Source organism: Neovison vison, chromosome 10, assembly GCF_020171115.1.
Source record: "Neovison vison isolate M4711 chromosome 10, ASM_NN_V1, whole genome shotgun sequence".
NCBI classification, from domain to species: domain Eukaryota; kingdom Metazoa; phylum Chordata; class Mammalia; order Carnivora; family Mustelidae; genus Neogale; species Neogale vison.
Window position 1 is genome coordinate 29,448,345 of NC_058100.1, and position 21,341 is coordinate 29,469,685.

A 21,341-nucleotide genomic window follows, 5' to 3' on the forward strand; every position below is an offset into this window, starting at 1 on the left:
TCCAACGGATAGACGTATGATACTAGAGCCCTATGTACGCCTATTGCAGTTACCGCAGAGTCAGTCCCAAGAGCTTCCTTTTCTAACAGACGCAACACAGCAACGAATCCCTCCTAAAGCACACTTCCATCACAATGCTGGAAGCGTTTTTTACTCAGAAAGAAAGTGCGGATCACCACTGGTCTTGATTATCTAATATGTGTTTGGGATGCCTAAGCGCCATAGCCTGCACTTTACTCACAGTACCTAATGTGCCCAAAGTCCGTCCGCATTCTATCATCATTCCTCAGAGTAGGAGACACTCTTAAGAATGAGAACACACTTTAACGAGGATCCCTGAAAAGATACCTTCCTAAGAATAACCCGTCAGGGTCCTGTACGATACTCTCTCTGATTGCTGCACAGACAGGTCCTACAGTTTCCAACTTAGCACAGACTCATTATTGTCGTGGGAAAGTACTGTAGCACAGTTCCCTCGTACATTTGAAGGGTTTTGACACGAGTTAGACACAATGGAACATCACAGGTGTTGACCTTCCAGTATGTGTCATAGAAGCCTATGTTCCATACCCGGTCCTTCACTCTCAGGGCACAACGTTCCCTCTGTCCATAGTTGTTCTTTCTCTATTCCTCCGCTGATAAGACACTGTGAGAAGTGCGATTCAGCCTGAAAGAGTTTCCCTTAAACAGAGCTTGCTATAGTCCAACGGATAGACGTCTGATACTAGAGCCCTATGTGCGCCCACTGCAGTTACCGCAGAGTCAGTCCCAAGAGCTTCCTTCTTTAACAGACGCAACACTGCAACGAATCCCTCCTAAAGCACACTTCCCTCACAATGTTGAAAGCGTTTTTTACAGAGAAAGAACGTGGGGATCACCACTGGTCTTGATCATCGAATATGTGTTTGGGATGCCTAAGCGCCATAGCCTGCACTTTACTCACAGTATATAATGTGCCCATGGTCCGTCCACATTCTATCATCATTCCTCAAAGAAGGAGATACTATTATCAATGAGAACACATTTTAAGTAGGATCCCTGAAAAGTTACCTTCCTAAGAATAACCTGAAAGGGTCCTGTACGAATCTCTCTATGATTGCTACTCAGACAGGCCCTCCAGTTTCCAACTTAGCACAGACTCATTCCTGAAGTGAGAACGTACAGTAGCACAGTTCCCTCCTGCATTTTAAGTGTTTTGAGACGAGTTAGACACAGTGGAACATCACAGCTGTTGACTTTCCAGTATGTGTCTTAGAGGCCTATGTTCCATACCCTTTCCTTCACTCGAAGGGCACAACGTTCCCTCTCTCCGTAGTTGTTCTTTCTCCATTCCTCCATTAAAAAGACACTGGGAGAAGTGCGATTCCGCCTGAAGGAGTTTCCCTTAAACAGAACTTGCTATAGTCCAAGGGATAGACGTCTGTTACTAGAGCCCTATGTGCGCCTATTGCAGTTACCGCAGAGTCAGTCCCAAGCGCTTCCTTCTTTAACAGACGCAACACTGCAACGAATCCCTCCTAAAGCACACTTCCCTCACAATGTTGGAAGCGTTTTTAACACTGAAAGAAAGTGCGGATCACCACTGGTCGTGAGCATCCAATATGAGTTTGGGATGCCTAAGCGCCATAGCCTGCACTTTACTCACAGTACCTAAGGTGCCCATAGTCCGTCCGTGTTCTATCATCCTTCCTGAAAGGAGGAGACTCTGTGATGAATGAGAACGCACTTTAAGTAGGATCCCTGAAAAGATACCTTCCTAAGAATCACTTGTCATGGTCCTGTATGTGATAGTTTATGATTGCTACACAGACAGGTCCTAATGTTTCCTACAGAGCACAGACTCAAACCTGTCGTGAGAATGTACAGTAGCAAAGTTCCCTCGTACATTTGAAGTGTTTGAGACGAGCTAGACACAGTGGAACATCACAGGTGTTGACCTTCCAGTATGTGTCATAGAGGCCTATGTGCCCTAAGCTGTCATTCACTCTCAGGGCACAACGTTCCCTCCCCTTAGTTGTTCTATATCCTTTCCCCCTCTGAAAAGACACTGTGAGAAGTGCGATTCCGTTTGATGGAGTTTCCCTTAAACAGAACTTGCTATAGTCCAACGGATAGACGTCTGATACTAGAGCCCTATGTGCGCCTATTGCAGTTATCGCATAGTCAGTCCCAAGAGCTTCCTTCTTTATCAGACGCAACACTGCAACGAATCCCTCCTAAAGCACACTTCCCTCACAATGTTGGAAGCGTTTTTAACACTGAAAGAAAGTGCGGATCACCACTGGTCGTGAGCATGCAATATGAGTTTGGGATGCCTAAGCGCCATAGCCTGCAATTTACTCAGAGTACCTAAGATGCCCATAGTCCGTCCGTGTTCTATCATCATTCCTCAAAGGAGGAGACACTGTTATGAATGAGAACACACTTTAACTAGGATCCCTGAAAAGATACCTTCCTAAGAATAACCCGTCAGGGTCCTGTACAATACTCTCTATGATTGCTACACGGACAGGTCTTACAGTTTCCAACTTAGCACAGACTCATTCCTGTCCTGGGAAAATACTGTAGCACAGTTCCCTCGTACATCTGAAGGGTTTTGAGACGAGTTATACACAATGGAACATCACAGGTGTTGACCTTCCAGTATGTGTCATAGAGGCCTATGTTCCATACCCGGTCCTTCACTCTCTGGGCCAAACGTTCCCTCTGTCCATAGTTGTTCTTTCTCTATTCCTCCGCTGAAAAGACACTGTGAGAAGTGCGATTCAGGCAGAAAGAGTTTCCTTTAAACAGAACTTGCTATAGTCCAACGGATAGACGTATGATACTAGAGCCCTATGTACGCCTATTGCAGTTACCGCAGAGTCAGTCCCAAGAGCTTCCTTTTCTAACAGACGCAACACAGCAACGAATCCCTCCTAAAGCACACTTCCATCACAATGCTGGAAGCGTTTTTTACTCAGAAAGAAAGTGCGGATCACCACTGGTCTTGATTATCTAATATGTGTTTGGGATGCCTAAGCGCCATAGCCTGCACTTTACTCACAGTACCTAATGTGCCCAAAGTCCGTCCGCATTCTATCATCATTCCTCAGAGTAGGAGACACTGTTAAGAATGAGAACACACTTTAACGAGGATCCCTGAAAAGATACCTTCCTAAGAATAACCCGTCAGGGTCCTGTACGATACTCTCTCTGATTGCTGCACAGACAGGTCCTACAGTTTCCAACTTAGCACAGACTCATTATTGTCGTGGGAAAGTACTGTAGCACAGTTCCCTCGTACATTTGAAGGGTTTTGACACGAGTTAGACACAATGGAACATCACAGGTGTTGACCTTCCAGTATGTGTCATAGAAGCCTATGTTCCATACCCGGTCCTTCACTCTCAGGGCACAACGTTCCCTCTGTCCATAGTTGTTCTTTCTCTATTCCTCCGCTGATAAGACACTGTGAGAAGTGCGATTCAGCCTGAAAGAGTTTCCCTTAAACAGAGCTTGCTATAGTCCAACGGATAGACGTCTGATACTAGAGCCCTATGTGCGCCTACTGCAGTTACCGCAGAGTCAGTCCCAAGAGCTTCCTTCTTTAACAGACGCAACACTGCCACGAATCCCTCCTAAAGCACACTTCCCTCACAATGTTGAAAGCGTTTTTTACAGAGAAAGAACGTGGGGATCACCACTGGTCTTGATCATCGAATATGTGTTTGGGATGCCTAAGCGCCATAGCCTGCACTTTACTCACAGTATATAATGTGCCCATGGTCCGTCCACATTCTATCATCATTCCTCAAAGAAGGAGATACTATTATCAATGAGAACACATTTTAAGTAGGATCCCTGAAAAGATACCTTCCTAAGAATAACCTGAAAGGGTCCTGTACGAATCTCTCTATGATTGCTACTCAGACAGGCCCTCCAGTTTCCAACTTAGCACAGACTCATTCCTGAAGTGAGAACGTACAGTAGCACAGTTCCCTCCTGCATTTTAAGTGTTTTGAGACGAGTTAGACACAGTGGAACATCACAGCTGTTGACTTTCCAGTATGTGTCTTAGAGGCCTATGTTCCATACCCTTTCCTTCACTCGAAGGGCACAACGTTCCCTCTCTCCGTAGTTGTTCTTTCTCCATTCCTCCATTAAAAAGACACTGGGAGAAGTGCGATTCCGCCTGAAGGAGTTTCCCTTAAAAAGAACTTGCTATAGTCCAAGGGATAGACGTCTGTTACTAGAGCCCTATGTGCGCCTATTGCAGTTACCGCAGAGTCTCAGTCCCAAGCGCTTCCTTCTTTAACAGACGCAACACTGCAACGAATCCCTCCTAAAGCACACTTCCCTCACAATGTTGGAAGCGTTTTTAACACTGAAAGAAAGTGCGGATCACCACTGGTCGTGAGCATGCAATATGAGTTTGGGATGCCTAAGCGCCATAGCCTGCACTTTACTCAGAGTACCTAAGATGCCCATAGTCCGTCCGTGATCTATCATCATTCCTCAAAGGAGGAGACACTGTTATGATAGAGAACACACTTTAACTAGGATCCCTGAAAAGATACCTTCCTAAGAATAACCCGTCAGGGTCCTGTACAATACTCTCTATGATTATTACACGGACAGGTCTTACAGTTTCCAACTTAGCACAGACTCATTCCTGTCCTGGGAAAATACTGTAGCACAGTTCCCTCGTACATCTGAAGGGTTTTGAGACGAGTTATACACAATGGAACATCACAGGTGTTGACCTTCCAGTATGTGTCATAGAGGCCTATGTTCCATACCCGGTCCTTCACTCTCAGGGCCAAACGTTCCCTCTGTCCATAGTTGTTCTTTCTCTATTCCTCCGCTGATAAGACACTGTGAGAAGTGCGATTCAGGCAGAAAGAGTTTCCTTTAAACAGAACTTGCTATAGTCCAACGGATAGACGTATGATACTAGAGCCCTATGTACGCCTATTGCAGTTACCGCAGAGTCAGTCCCAAGAGCTTCCTTTTCTAACAGACGCAACACAGCAACGAATCCCTCCTAAAGCACACTTCCATCACAATGCTGGAAGCGTTTTTTACTCAGAAAGAAAGTGCGGATCACCACTGGTCTTGATTATCTAATATGTGTTTGGGATGCCTAAGCGCCATAGCCTGCACTTTACTCACAGTACCTAATGTGCCCAAAGTCCGTCCGCATTCTATCATCATTCCTCAGAGTAGGAGACACTGTTAAGAATGAGAACACACTTTAACTAGGATCCCTGAAAAGATACCTTCCTAAGAATAACCCGTCAGGGTCCTGTACGATACTCTCTCTGATTGCTGCACAGACAGGTCCTACAGTTTCCAACTTAGCACAGACTCATTATTGTCGTGGGAAAGTACTGTAGCACAGTTCCCTCGTACATTTGAAGGGTTTTGACACGAGTTAGACACAATGGAACATCACAGGTGTTGACCTTCCAGTATGTGTCATAGAGGCCTATGTTCCATACCCGGTCCTTCACTCTCAGGGCAAAACGTTCCCTCTGTCCATAGTTGTTCTTTCTCTATTCCTCCGCTGATAAGACACTGTGAGAAGTGCGATTCAGCCTGAAAGAGTTTCCCTTAAACAGAGCTTGCTATAGTCCAACGGATAGACGTCTGATACTAGAGCCCTATGTGCGCCCACTGCAGTTACCGCAGAGTCAGTCCCAAGAGCTTCCTTCTTTAACAGACGCAACACTGCAACGAATCCCTCCTAAAGCACACTTCCCTCACAATGTTGAAAGCGTTTTTTACAGAGAAAGAACGTGGGGATCACCACTGGTCTTGATCATCGAATATGTGTTTGGGATGCCTAAGCGCCATAGCCTGCACTTTACTCACAGTATATAATGTGCCCATGGTCCGTCCACATTCTATCATCATTCCTCAAAGAAGGAGATACTATTATCAATGAGAACACATTTTAAGTAGGATCCCTGAAAAGATACCTTCCTAAGAATAACCTGAAAGGGTCCTGTACGAATCTCTCTATGATTGCTACTCAGACAGGCCCTCCAGTTTCCAACTTAGCACAGACTCATTCCTGAAGTGAGAACGTACAGTAGCACAGTTCCCTCCTGCATTTTAAGTGTTTTGAGAAGAGTTAGACACAGTGGAACATCACAGCTGTTGACTTTCCAGTATGTGTCTTAGAGGCCTATGTTCCATACCCTTTCCTTCACTCGAAGGGCACAACGTTCCCTCTCTCCGTAGTTGTTCTTTCTCCATTCCTCCATTAAAAAGACACTGGGAGAAGTGCGATTCCGCCTGAAGGAGTTTCCCTTAAACAGAACTTGCTATAGTCCAAGGGATAGACGTCTGTTACTAGAGCCCTATGTGCGCCTACTGCAGTTACCGCAGAGTCAGTCCCAAGCGCTTCCTTCTTTAACAGACGCAACACTGCAACGAATCCCTCCTAAAGCACACTTCCCTCACAATGTTGGAAGCGTTTTTAACACTGAAAGAAAGTGCGGATCACCACTGGTCGTGAGCATCCAATATGAGTTTGGGATGCCTAAGCGCCATAGCCTGCACTTTACTCACAGTACCTAAGGTGCCCATAGTCCGTCCGTGTTCTATCATCATTCCTGAAAGGAGGAGACTCTGTGATGAATGAGAACGCACTTTAAGTAGGATCCCTGAAAAGATACCTTCCTAAGAATCACTTGTCATGGTCCTGTATGTGATAGTTTATGATTGCTACACAGACAGGTCCTAATGTTTCCTACAGAGCACAGACTCAAACCTGTCGTGAGAATGTACAGTAGCAAAGTTCCCTCGTACATTTGAAGTGTTTGAGACGAGCTAGACACAGTGGAACATCACAGGTGTTGACCTTCCAGTATGTGTCATAGAGGCCTATGTGCCCTAAGCTGTCATTCACTCTCAGGGCACAACGTTCCCTCCCCTTAGTTGTTCTATATCCTTTCCCCCTCTGAAAAGACACTGTGAGAAGTGCGATTCCGTTTGATGGAGTTTCCCTTAAACAGAACTTGCTATAGAACAACGGATAGACGTCTGATACTAGAGCCCTATGTGCGCCTATTGCAGTTATCGCATAGTCAGTCCCAAGAGCTTCCTTCTTTATCAGACGCAACACTGCAACGAATCCCTCCTAAAGCACACTTCCCTCACAATGTTGGAAGCGTTTTTAACACTGAAAGAAAGTGCGGATCACCACTGGTCGTGAGCATGCAATATGAGTTTGGGATGCCTAAGCGCCATAGCCTGCACTTTACTCAGAGTACCTAAGATGCCCATAGTCCGTCCGTGTTCTATCATCATTCCTCAAAGGAGGAGACACTGTTATGAATGAGAACACACTTTAACTAGGATCCCTGAAAAGATACCTTCCTAAGAATAACCCGTCAGGGTCCTGTACAATACTCTCTATGATTGCTACACGGACAGGTCTTACAGTTTCCAACTTAGCACAGACTCATTCCTGTCCTGGGAAAATACTGTAGCACAGTTCCCTCGTACATCTGAAGGGTTTTGAGACGAGTTATACACAATGGAACATCACAGGTGTTGACCTTCCAGTATGTGTCATAGAGGCCTATGTTCCATACCCGGTCCTTCACTCTCAGGGCAAAACGTTCCCTCTGTCCATAGTTGTTCTTTCTCTATTCCTCCGCTGATAAGACACTGTGAGAAGTGCGATTCAGCCTGAAAGAGTTTCCCTTAAACAGAACTTGCTATAGTCCAACGGATAGACGTATGATACTAGAGCCCTATGTACGCCTATTGCAGTTACCGCAGAGTCAGTCCCAAGAGCTTCCTTTTCTAACAGACGCAACACAGCAACGAATCCCTCCTAAAGCACACTTCCATCACAATGCTGGAAGCGTTTTTTACTCAGAAAGAAAGTGCGGATCACCACTGGTCTTGATTATCTAATATGTGTTTGGGATGCCTAAGCGCCATAGCCTGCACTTTACTCACAGTACCTAATGTGCCCAAAGTCCGTCCGCATTCTATCATCATTCCTCAGAGTAGGAGACACTGTTAAGAATGAGAACACACTTTAACTAGGATCCCTGAAAAGATACCTTCCTAAGAATAACCCGTCAGGGTCCTGTACGATACTCTCTCTGATTGCTGCACAGACAGGTCCTACAGTTTCCAACTTAGCACAGACTCATTATTGTCGTGGGAAAGTACTGTAGCACAGTTCCCTCGTACATTTGAAGGGTTTTGACACGAGTTAGACACAATGGAACATCACAGGTGTTGACCTTCCAGTATGTGTCATAGAGGCCTATTCCATACCCGGTCCTTCACTCTCAGGGCACAACGTTCCCTCTGTCCATAGTTTTTCTTTCTCTATTCCTCCGCTGATAAGACACTGTGAGAAGTGCGATTCAGCCTGAAAGAGTTTCCCTTAAACAGAGCTTGCTATAGTCCAACGGATAGACGTCTGATACTAGAGCCCTATGTGCGCCCACTGCAGTTACCGCAGAGTCAGTCCCAAGAGCTTCCTTCTTTAACAGACGCAACACTGCAACGAATCCCTCCTAAAGCACACTTCCCTCACAATGTTGAAAGCGTTTTTTACAGAGAAAGAACGTGGGGATCACCACTGGTCTTGATCATCGAATATGTGTTTGGGATGCCTAAGCGCCATAGCCTGCACTTTACTCACAGTATATAATGTGCCCATGGTCCGTCCACATTCTATCATCATTCCTCAAAGAAGGAGATACTATTATCAATGAGAACACATTTTAAGTAGGATCCCTGAAAAGATACCTTCCTAAGAATAACCTGAAAGGGTCCTGTACGAATCTCTCTATGATTGCTACTCAGACAGGCCCTCCAGTTTCCAACTTAGCACAGACTCATTCCTGAAGTGAGAACGTACAGTAGCACAGTTCCCTCCTGCATTTTAAGTGTTTTGAGACGAGTTAGACACAGTGGAACATCACAGCTGTTGACTTTCCAGTATGTGTCTTAGAGGCCTATGTTCCATACCCTTTCCTTCACTCGAAGGGCACAACGTTCCCTCTCTCCGTAGTTGTTCTTTCTCCATTCCTCCATTAAAAAGACACTGGGAGAAGTGCGATTCCGCCTGAAGGAGTTTCCCTTAAACAGAACTTGCTATAGTCCAAGGGATAGACGTCTGTTACTAGAGCCCTATGTGCGCCTATTGCAGTTACCGCAGAGTCTCAGCCCCAAGCGCTTCCTTCTTTAACAGACGCAACACTGCAACGAATCCCTCCTAAAGCACACTTCCCTCACAATGTTGGAAGCGTTTTTAACACTGAAAGAAAGTGCGGATCACCACTGGTCGTGAGCATCCAATATGAGTTTGGGATGCCTAAGCGCCATAGCCTGCACTTTACTCACAGTACCTAAGGTGCCCATAGTCCGTCCGTGTTCTATCATCATTCCTGAAAGGAGGAGACTCTGTGATGAATGAGAACGCACTTTAAGTAGGATCCCTGAAAAGATACCTTCCTAAGAATCACTTGTCATGGTCCTGTATGTGATAGTTTATGATTGCTACACAGACAGGTCCTAATGTTTCCTACAGAGCACAGACTCAAACCTGTCGTGAGAATGTACAGTAGCAAAGTTCCCTCGTACATTTGAAGTGTTTGAGACGAGCTAGACACAGTGGAACATCACAGGTGTTGACCTTCCAGTATGTGTCATAGAGGCCTATGTGCCCTAAGCTGTCATTCACTCTCAGGGCACAACGTTCCCTCCCCTTAGTTGTTCTATATCCTTTCCCCCTCTGAAAAGACACTGTGAGAAGTGCGATTCCGTTTGATGGAGTTTCCCTTAAACAGAACTTGCTATAGTCCAACGGATAGACGTCTGATACTAGAGCCCTATGTGCGCCTATTGCAGTTATCGCATAGTCAGTCCCAAGAGCTTCCTTCTTTATCAGACGCAACACTGCAACGAATCCCTCCTAAAGCACACTTCCCTCACAATGTTGGAAGCGTTTTTAACACTGAAAGAAAGTGCGGATCACCACTGGTCGTGAGCATGCAATATGAGTTTGGGATGCCTAAGCGCCATAGCCTGCACTTTACTCAGAGGACCTAAGATGCCCATAGTCCGTCCGTGTTCTATCATCATTCCTCAAAGGAGGAGACACTGTTATGAATGAGAACACACTTTAACTAGGATCCCTGAAAAGATACCTTCCTAAGAATAACCCGTCAGGGTCCTGTACAATACTCTCTATGATTGCTACACGGACAGGTCTTACAGTTTCCAACTTAGCACAGACTCATTATTGTCGTGGGAAAGTATTGTAGCACAGTTCCCTCGTACATTTGAAGGGTTTTGACACGAGTTAGACACAATGGAACATCACAGGTGTTGACCTTCCAGTATGTGTCATAGAGGCCTATGTTCCATACCCGGTCCTTCACTCTCAGGGCACAACGTTCCCTCTGTCCATAGTTGTTCTTTCTCTATTCCTCCGCTGATAAGACACTGTGAGAAGTGCGATTCAGCCTGAAAGAGTTTCCCTTAAACAGAGCTTGCTATAGTCCAACGGATAGACGTCTGATACTAGAGCCCTATGTGCGCCCACTGCAGTTACCGCAGAGTCAGTCCCAAGAGCTTCCTTCTTTAACAGACGCAACACTGCAACGAATCCCTCCTAAAGCACACTTCCCTCACAATGTTGAAAGCGTTTTTTACCGTGAAAGAACGTGGGGATCACCACTGGTCTTGATCATCGAATATGTGTTTGGGATGCCTAAGCGCCATAGCCTGCACTTTACTCACAGTATATAATGTGCCCATGGTCCGTCCACATTCTATCATCATTCCTCAAAGAAGGAGATACTATTATCAATGAGAACACATTTTAAGTAGGATCCCTGAAAAGATACCTTCCTAAGAATAACCTGAAAGGGTCCTGTACGAATCTCTCTATGATTGCTACTCAGACAGGCCCTCCAGTTTCCAACTTAGCACAGACTCATTCCTGAAGTGAGAACGTACAGTAGCACAGTTCCCTCCTGCATTTTAAGTGTTTTGAGAAGAGTTAGACACAGTGGAACATCACAGCTGTTGACTTTCCAGTATGTGTCTTAGAGGCCTATGTTCCATACCCTTTCCTTCACTCGAAGGGCACAACGTTCCCTCTCTCCGTAGTTGTTCTTTCTCCATTCCTCCATTAAAAAGACACTGGGAGAAGTGCGATTCCGCCTGAAGGAGTTTCCCTTAAACAGAACTTGCTATAGTCCAAGGGATAGACGTCTGTTACTAGAGCCCTATGTGCGCCTATTGCAGTTACCGCAGAGTCAGTCCCAAGCGCTTCCTTCTTTAACAGACGCAACACTGCAACGAATCCCTCCTAAAGCACACTTCCCTCACAATGTTGGAAGCGTTTTTAACACTGAAAGAAAGTGCGGATCACCACTGGTCGTGAGCATGCAATATGAGTTTGGGATGCCTAAGCGCCATAGCCTGCACTTTACTCAGAGTACCTAAGATGCCCATAGTCCGTCCGTGTTCTATCATCATTCCTCAAAGGAGGAGACACTGTTATGAATGAGAACACACTTTAACTAGGATCCCTGAAAAGATACCTTCCTAAGAATAACCCGTCAGGGTCCTGTACAATACTCTCTATGATTGCTACACGGACAGGTCTTACAGTTTCCAACTTAGCACAGACTCATTCCTGTCCTGGGAAAATACTGTAGCACATTTCCCTCGTACATCTGAAGGGTTTTTGAGACGAGTTATACACAATGGAACATCACAGGTGTTGACCTTCCAGTATGTGTCATAGAGGCCTATGTTCCATACCCGGTCCTTCACTCTCAGGGCAAAACGTTCCCTCTGTCCATAGTTGTTCTTTCTCTATTCCTCCGCTGATAAGACACTGTGAGAAGTGCGATTCAGCCTGAAAGAGTTTCCCTTAAACAGAACTTGCTATAGTCCAACGGATAGACGTATGATACTAGAGCCCTATGTACGCCTATTGCAGTTACCGCTGAGTCAGTCCCAAGAGCTTCCTTTTCTAACAGACGCAACACAGCAACGAATCCCTCCTAAAGCACACTTCCATCACAATGCTGGAAGCGTTTTTTACTCAGAAAGAAAGTGCGGATCACCACTGGTCTTGATTATCTAATATGTGTTTGGGATGCCTAAGCGCCATAGCCTGCACTTTACTCACAGTACCTAATGTGCCCAAAGTCCGTCCGCATTCTATCATCATTCCTCAGAGTAGGAGACACTGTTAAGAATGAGAACACACTTTAACTAGGATCCCTGAAAAGATACCTTCCTAAGAATAACCCGTCAGGGTCCTGTACGATACTCTCTCTGATTGCTGCACAGACAGGTCCTACAGTTTCCAACTTAGCACAGACTCATTATTGTCGTGGGAAAGTACTGTAGCAGAGATCCCTCGTACATTTGAAGGGTTTTGACACGAGTTAGACACAATGGAACATCACAGGTGTTGACCTTCCAGTATGTGTCATAGAGGCCTATGTTCCATACCCGGTCCTTCACTCTCAGGGCAAAACGTTCCCTCTGTCCATAGTTGTTCTTTCTCTATTCCTCCGCTGATAAGACACTGTGAGAAGTGCGATTCAGCCTGAAAGAGTTTCCCTTAAACAGAGCTTGCTATAGTCCAACGGATAGACGTCTGATACTAGAGCCCTATGTGCGCCCACTGCAGTTACCGCAGAGTCAGTCCCAAGAGCTTCCTTCTTTAACAGACGCAACACTGCAACGAATCCCTCCTAAAGCACACTTCCCTCACAATGTTGAAAGCGTTTTTTACAGAGAAAGAACGTGGGGATCACCACTGGTCTTGATCATCGAATATGTGTTTGGGATGCCTAAGCGCCATAGCCTGCACTTTACTCACAGTATATAATGTGCCCATGGTGCGTCCACATTCTATCATCATTCCTCAAAGAAGGAGATACTATTATCAATGAGAACACATTTTAAGTAGGATCCCTGAAAAGATACCTTCCTAAGAATAACCTGAAAGGGTCCTGTACGAATCTCTCTATGATTGCTACTCAGACAGGCCCTCCAGTTTCCAACTTAGCACAGACTCATTCCTGAAGTGAGAACGTACAGTAGCACAGTTCCCTCCTGCATTTTAAGTGTTTTGAGACGAGTTAGACACAGTGGAACATCACAGCTGTTGACTTTCCAGTATGTGTCTTAGAGGCCTATGTTCCATACCCTTTCCTTCACTCGAAGGGCACAACGTTCCCTCTCTCCGTAGTTGTTCTTTCTCCATTCCTCCATTAAAAAGACACTGGGAGAAGTGCGATTCCGCCTGAAGGAGTTTCCCTTAAACAGAACTTGCTATAGTCCAAGGGATAGACGTCTGTTACTAGAGCCCTATGTGCGCCTATTGCAGTTACCGCAGAGTCAGTCCCACGCGCTTCCTTCTTTAACAGACGCAACACTGCAACGAATCCCTCCTAAAGCACACTTCCCTCACAATGTTGGAAGCGTTTTTAACACTGAAAGAAAGTGCGGATCACCACTGGTCGTGAGCATCCAATATGAGTTTGGGATGCCTAAGCGCCATAGCCTGCACTTTACTCACAGTACCTAAGGTGCCCATAGTCCGTCCGTGTTCTATCATCATTCCTGAAAGGAGGAGACTCTGTGATGAATGAGAACGCACTTTAAGTAGGATCCCTGAAAAGATACCTTCCTAAGAATCACTTGTCATGGTCCTGTATGCGATAGTTTATGATTGCTACACAGACAGGTCCTAATGTTTCCTACAGAGCACAGACTCAAACCTGTCGTGAGAATGTACAGTAGCAAAGTTCCCTCGTACATTTGAAGTGTTTGAGACGAGCTAGACACAGTGGAACATCACAGGTGTTGACCTTCCAGTATGTGTCATAGAGGCCTATGTGCCCTAAGCTGTCATTCACTCTCAGGGCACAACGTTCCCTCCCCTTAGTTGTTCTATATCCTTTCCCCCTCTGAAAAGACACTGTGAGAAGTGCGATTCCGTTTGATGGAGTTTCCCTTAAACAGAACTTGCTATAGTCCAACGGATAGACGTCTGATACTAGAGCCCTATGTGCGCCTATTGCAGTTATCGCATAGTCAGTCCCAAGAGCTTCCTTCTTTATCAGACGCAACACTGCAACGAATCCCTCCTAAAGCACACTTCCCTCACAATGTTGGAAGCGTTTTTAACACTGAAAGAAAGTGCGGATCACCACTGATCGTGAGCATGCAATATGAGTTTGGGATGCCTAAGCGCCATAGCCTGCACTTTACTCAGAGTACCTAAGATGCCCATAGTCCGTCCGTGTTCTATCATCATTCCTCAAAGGAGGAGACACTGTTATGAATGAGAACACACTTTAACTAGGATCCCTGAAAAGATACCTTCCTAAGAATAACCCGTCAGGGTCCTGTACAATACTCTCTATGATTGCTACACGGACAGGTCTTACAGTTTCCAACTTAGCACAGACTCATTCCTGTCCTGGGAAAATACTGTAGCACATTTCCCTCGTACATCTGAAGGGTTTTTGAGACGAGTTATACACAATGGAACATCACAGGTGTTGACCTTCCAGTATGTGTCATAGAGGCCTATGTTCCATACCCGGTCCTTCACTCTCAGGGCAAAACGTTCCCTCTGTCCATAGTTGTTCTTTCTCTATTCCTCCGCTGATAAGACACTGTGAGAAGTGCGATTCAGCCTGAAAGAGTTTCCCTTAAACAGAACTTGCTATAGTCCAACGGATAGACGTATGATACTAGAGCCCTATGTACGCCTATTGCAGTTACCGCTGAGTCAGTCCCAAGAGCTTCCTTTTCTAACAGACGCAACACAGCAACGAATCCCTCCTAAAGCACACTTCCATCACAATGCTGGAAGCGTTTTTTACTCAGAAAGAAAGTGCGGATCACCACTGGTCTTGATTATCTAATATGTGTTTGGGATGCCTAAGCGCCATAGCCTGCACTTTACTCACAGTACCTAATGTGCCCAAAGTCCGTCCGCATTCTATCATCATTCCTCAGAGTAGGAGACACTGTTAAGAATGAGAACACACTTTAACTAGGATCCCTGAAAAGATACCTTCCTAAGAATAACCCGTCAGGGTCCTGTACGATACTCTCTCTGATTGCTGCACAGACAGGTCCTACAGTTTCCAACTTAGCACAGACTCATTATTGTCGTGGGAAAGTACTGTAGCAGAGATCCCTCGTACATTTGAAGGGTTTTGACACGAGTTAGACACAATGGAACATCACAGGTGTTGACCTTCCAGTATGTGTCATAGAGGCCTATGTTCCATACCCGGTCCTTCACTCTCAGGGCAAAACGTTCCCTCTGTCCATAGTTGTTCTTTCTCTATTCCTCCGCTGATAAGACACTGTGAGAAGTGCGATTCAGCCTGAAAGAGTTTCCCTTAAACAGAGCTTGCTATAGTCCAACGGATAGACGTCTGATACTAGAGCCCTATGTGCGCCCACTGCAGTTACCGCAGAGTCAGTCCCAAGAGCTTCCTTCTTTAACAGACGCAACACTGCAACGAATCCCTCCTAAAGCACACTTCCCTCACAATGTTGAAAGCGTTTTTTACAGAGAAAGAACGTGGGGATCACCACTGGTCTTGATCATCGAATATGTGTTTGGGATGCCTAAGCGCCATAGCCTGCACTTTACTCACAGTATATAATGTGCCCATGGTGCGTCCACATTCTATCATCATTCCTCAAAGAAGGAGATACTATTATCAATGAGAACACATTTTAAGTAGGATCCCTGAAAAGATACCTTCCTAAGAATAACCTGAAAGGGTCCTGTACGAATCTCTCTATGATTGCTACTCAGACAGGCCCTCCAGTTTCCAACTTAGCACAGACTCATTCCTGAAGTGAGAACGTACAGTAGCACAGTTCCCTCCTGCATTTTAAGTGTTTTGAGACGAGTTAGACACAGTGGAACATCACAGCTGTTGACTTTCCAGTATGTGTCTTAGAGGCCTATGTTCCATACCCTTTCCTTCACTCGAAGGGCACAACGTTCCCTCTCTCCGTAGTTGTTCTTTCTCCATTCCTCCATTAAAAAGACACTGGGAGAAGTGCGATTCCGCCTGAAGGAGTTTCCCTTAAACAGAACTTGCTATAGTCCAAGGGATAGACGTCTGTTACTAGAGCCCTATGTGCGCCTATTGCAGTTACCGCAGAGTCAGTCCCACGCGCTTCCTTCTTTAACAGACGCAACACTGCAACGAATCCCTCCTAAAGCACACTTCCCTCACAATGTTGGAAGCGTTTTTAACACTGAAAGAAAGTGCGGATCACCACTGGTCGTGAGCATCCAATATGAGTTTGGGATGCCTAAGCGCCATAGCCTGCACTTTACTCACAGTACCTAAGGTGCCCATAGTCCGTCCGTGTTCTATCATCATTCCTGAAAGGAGGAGACTCTGTGATGAATGAGAACGCACTTTAAGTAGGATCCCTGAAAAGATACCTTCCTAAGAATCACTTGTCATGGTCCTGTATGCGATAGTTTATGATTGCTACACAGACAGGTCCTAATGTTTCCTACAGAGCACAGACTCAAACCTGTCGTGAGAATGTACAGTAGCAAAGTTCCCTCGTACATTTGAAGTGTTTGAGACGAGCTAGACACAGTGGAACATCACAGGTGTTGACCTTCCAGTATGTGTCATAGAGGCCTATGTGCCCTAAGCTGTCATTCACTCTCAGGGCACAACGTTCCCTCCCCTTAGTTGTTCTATATCCTTTCCCCCTCTGAAAAGACACTGTGAGAAGTGCGATTCCGTTTGATGGAGTTTCCCTTAAACAGAACTTGCTATAGTCCAACGGATAGACGTCTGATACTAGAGCCCTATGTGCGCCTATTGCAGTTATCGCATAGTCAGTCCCAAGAGCTTCCTTCTTTATCAGACGCAACACTGCAACGAATCCCTCCTAAAGCACACTTCCCTCACAATGTTGGAAGCGTTTTTAACACTGAAAGAAAGTGCGGATCACCACTGATCGTGAGCATGCAATATGAGTTTGGGATGCCTAAGCGCCATAGCCTGCACTTTACTCAGAGTACCTAAGATGCCCATAGTCCGTCCGTGTTCTATCATCATTCCTCAAAGGAGGAGACACTGTTATGAATGAGAACACACTTTAACTAGGATCCCTGAAAAGATACCTTCCTAAGAATAACCCGTCAGGGTCCTGTACAATACTCTCTATGATTGCTACACGGACAGGTCTTACAGTTTCCAACTTAGCACAGACTCATTCCTGTCCTGGGAAAATACTGTAGCACAGTTCCCTCGTACATCTGAAGGGTTTTGAGACGAGTTATACACAATGGAACATCACAGGTGTTGACCTTCCAGTATGTGTCATAGAGGCCTATATTCCATACCCGGTCCTTCACTCTCAGGGCAAAACGTTCCCTCTGTCCATAGTTGTTCTTTCTCTATTCCTCCGCTGATAAGACACTGTGAGAAGTGCGATTCAGCCTGAAAGAGTTTCCCTTAAACAGAACTTGCTATAGTCCAACGGATAGACGTATGATACTAGAGCCCTATGTACGCCTATTGCAGTTACCGCAGAGTCAGTCCCAAGAGCTTCCTTTTCTAACAGACGCAACACAGCAACGAATCCCTCCTAAAGCACACTTCCATCACAATGCTGAAAGCGTTTTTTACTCAGAAAGAAAGTGCGGATCACCACTGGTCTTGATTATCTAATATGTGTTTGGGATGCCTAAGCGCCATAGCCTGTACTTTACTCACAGTACCTAATGTGCCCAAAGTCCGTCCGCATTCTATCATCATTCCTCAGAGTAGGAGACACTGTTAAGAATGAGAACACACTTTAACTAGGATCCCTGAAAAGATACCTTCCTAAGAATAACCCGTCAGGGTCCTGTACGATACTCTCTCTGATTGCTGCACAGACAGGTCCTACAGTTTCCAACTTAGCACAGACTCATTATTGTCGTGGGAAAGTACTGTAGCACAGTTCCCTCGTACATTTGAAGGGTTTTGACACGAGTTAGACACAATGGAACATCACAGGTGTTGACCTTCCAGTATGTGTCATAGAGGCCTATGTTCCATACCCGGTCCTTCACTCTCAGGGCAAAACGTTCCCTCTGTCCATAGTTGTTCTTTCTCTATTCCTCCGCTGATAAGACACTGTGAGAAGTGCGATTCAGCCTGAAAGAGTTTCCCTTAAACAGAGCTTGCTATAGTCCAACGGATAGACGTCTGATACTAGAGCCCTATGTGCGCCCACTGCAGTTACCGCAGAGTCAGTCCCAAGAGCTTCCTTCTTTAACAGACGCAACACTGCAACGAATCCCTCCTAAAGCACACTTCCCTCACAATGTTGAAAGCGTTTTTTACAGAGAAAGAACGTGGGGATCACCACTGGTCTTGATCATCGAATATGTGTTTGGGATGCCTAAGCGCCATAGCCTGCACTTTACTCACAGTATATAATGTGCCCATGGTCCGTCCACATTCTATCATCATTCCTCAAAGAAGGAGATACTATTATCAATGAGAACACATTTTAAGTAGGATCCCTGAAAAGATACCTTCCTAAGAATAACCTGAAAGGGTCCTGTACGAATCTCTCTATGATTGCTACTCAGACAGGCCCTCCAGTTTCCAACTTAGCACAGACTCATTCCTGAAGTGAGAACGTACAGTAGCACAGTTCCCTCCTGCATTTTAAGTGTTTTGAGACGAGTTAGACACAGTGGAACATCACAGCTGTTGACTTTCCAGTATGTGTCTTAGAGGCCTATGTTCCATACCCTTTCCTTCACTCGAAGGGCACAACGTTCCCTCTCTCCGTAGTTGTTCTTTCTCCATTCCTCCATTAAAAAGACACTGGGAGAAGTGCGATTCCGCCTGAAGGAGTTTCCCTTAAACAGAACTTGCTATAGTCCAAGGGATAGACGTCTGTTACTAGAGCCCTATGTGCGCCTATTGCAGTTACCGCAGAGTCAGTCCCAAGCGCTTCCTTCTTTAACAGACGCAACACTGCAACGAATCCCTCCTAAAGCACACTTCCCTCACAATGTTGGAAGCGTTTTTAACACTGAAAGAAAGTGCGGATCACCACTGGTCGTGAGCATCCAATATGAGTTTGGGATGCCTAAGCGCCATAGCCTGCACTTTACTCACAGTACCTAAGGTGCCCATAGTCCGTCCGTGTTCTATCATCATTCCTGAAAGGAGGAGACTCTGTGATGAATGAGAACGCACTTTAAGTAGGATCCCTGAAAAGATACCTTCCTAAGAATCACTTGTCATGGTCCTGTATGTGATAGTTTATGATTGCTACACAGACAGGTCCTAATGTTTCCTACAGAGCACAGACTCAAACCTGTCGTGAGAATGTACAGTAGCAAAGTTCCCTCGTACATTTGAAGTGTTTGAGACGAGCTAGACACAGTGGAACATCACAGGTGTTGACCTTCCAGTATGTGTCATAGAGGCCTATGTGCCCTAAGCTGTCATTCACTCTCAGGGCACAACGTTCCCTCCCCTTAGTTGTTCTATATCCTTTCCCCCTCTGAAAAGACACTGTGAGAAGTGCGATTCCGTTTGATGGAGTTTCCCTTAAACAGAACTTGCTATAGTCCAACGGATAGACGTCTGATACTAGAGCCCTATGTGCGCCTATTGCAGTTATCGCATAGTCAGTCCCAAGAGCTTCCTTCTTTATCAGACGCAACACTGCAACGAATCCCTCCTAAAGCACACTTCCCTCACAATGTTGGAAGCGTTTTTAACACTGAAAGAAAGTGCGGATCACCACTGGTCGTGAGCATGCAATATGAGTTTGGGATGCCTAAGCGCCATAGCCTGCACTTTACTCAGAGTACCTAAGATGCCCATAGTCCGTCCGTGTTCTATCATCATTCCTCAAAGGAGGAGACACTGTTATGAATGAGAACACACTTTAACTAGGATCCCTGAAAAGATACCTTCCTAAGAATAACCCGTCAGGGTCCTGTACAATACTCTCTATGATTGCTACACGGACAGGTCTTACAGTTTCCAACTTAGCACAGACTCATTCCTGTCCTGGGAAAATACTGTAGCACAGTTCCCTCGTACATCTGAAGGGTTTTTGAGACGAGTTATACACAATGGAACATCACAGGTGTTGACCTTCCAGTATGTGTCATAGAGGCCTATGTTCCATACCCGGTCCTTCACTCTCAGGGCCAAACGTTCCCTCTGTCCATAGTTGTTCTTTCTCTATTCCTCCGCTGATAAGACACTGTGAGAAGTGCGATTCAGGCAGAAAGAGTTTCCTTTAAACAGAACTTGCTATAGTCCAACGGATAGACGTATGATACTAGAGCCCTATGTACGCCTATTGCAGTTACCGCAGAGTCAGTCCCAAGAGCTTCCTTTTCTAACAGACGCAACACAGCAACGAATCCCTCCTAAAGCACACTTCCATCACAATGCTGGAAGCGTTTTTTACTCAGAAAGAAAGTGCGGATCACCACTGGTCTTGATTATCTAATATGTGTTTGGGATGCCTAAGCGCCATAGCCTGTACTTTACTCACAGTACCTAATGTGCCCAAAGTCCGTCCGCATTCTATCATCATTCCTCAGAGTAGGAGACACTGTTAAGAATGAGAACACACTTTAACTAGGATCCCTGAAAAGATACCTTCCTAAGAATAACCCGTCAGGGTCCTGTACGATACTCTCTCTGATTGCTGCACAGACAGGTCCTACAGTTTCCAACTTAGCACAGACTCATTATTGTCGTGGGAAAGTACTGTAGCACAGTTCCCTCGTACATTTGAAGGGTTTTGACACGAGTTAGACACAATGGAACATCACAGGTGTTGACCTTCCAGTATGTGTCATAGAGGCCTATGTTCCATACCCGGTCCTTCACTCTCAGGGCAAAACGTTCCCTCTGTCCATAGTTGTTCTTTCTCTATTCCTCCGCTGATAAGACACTGTGAGAAGTGCGATTCAGCCTGAAAGAGTTTCCCTTAAACAGAGCTTGCTATAGTCCAACGGATAGACGTCTGATACTAGAGCCCTATGTGCGCCCACTGCAGTTACCGCAGAGTCAGTCCCAAGAGCTTCCTTCTTTAACAGACGCAACACTGCAACGAATCCCTCCTAAAGCACACTTCCCTCACAATGTTGAAAGCGTTTTTTACAGAGAAAGAACGTGGGGATCACCACTGGTCTTGATCATCGAATATGTGTTTGGGATGCCTAAGCGCCATAGCCTGCACTTTACTCACAGTATATAATGTGCCCATGGTCCGTCCACATTCTATCATCATTCCTCAAAGAA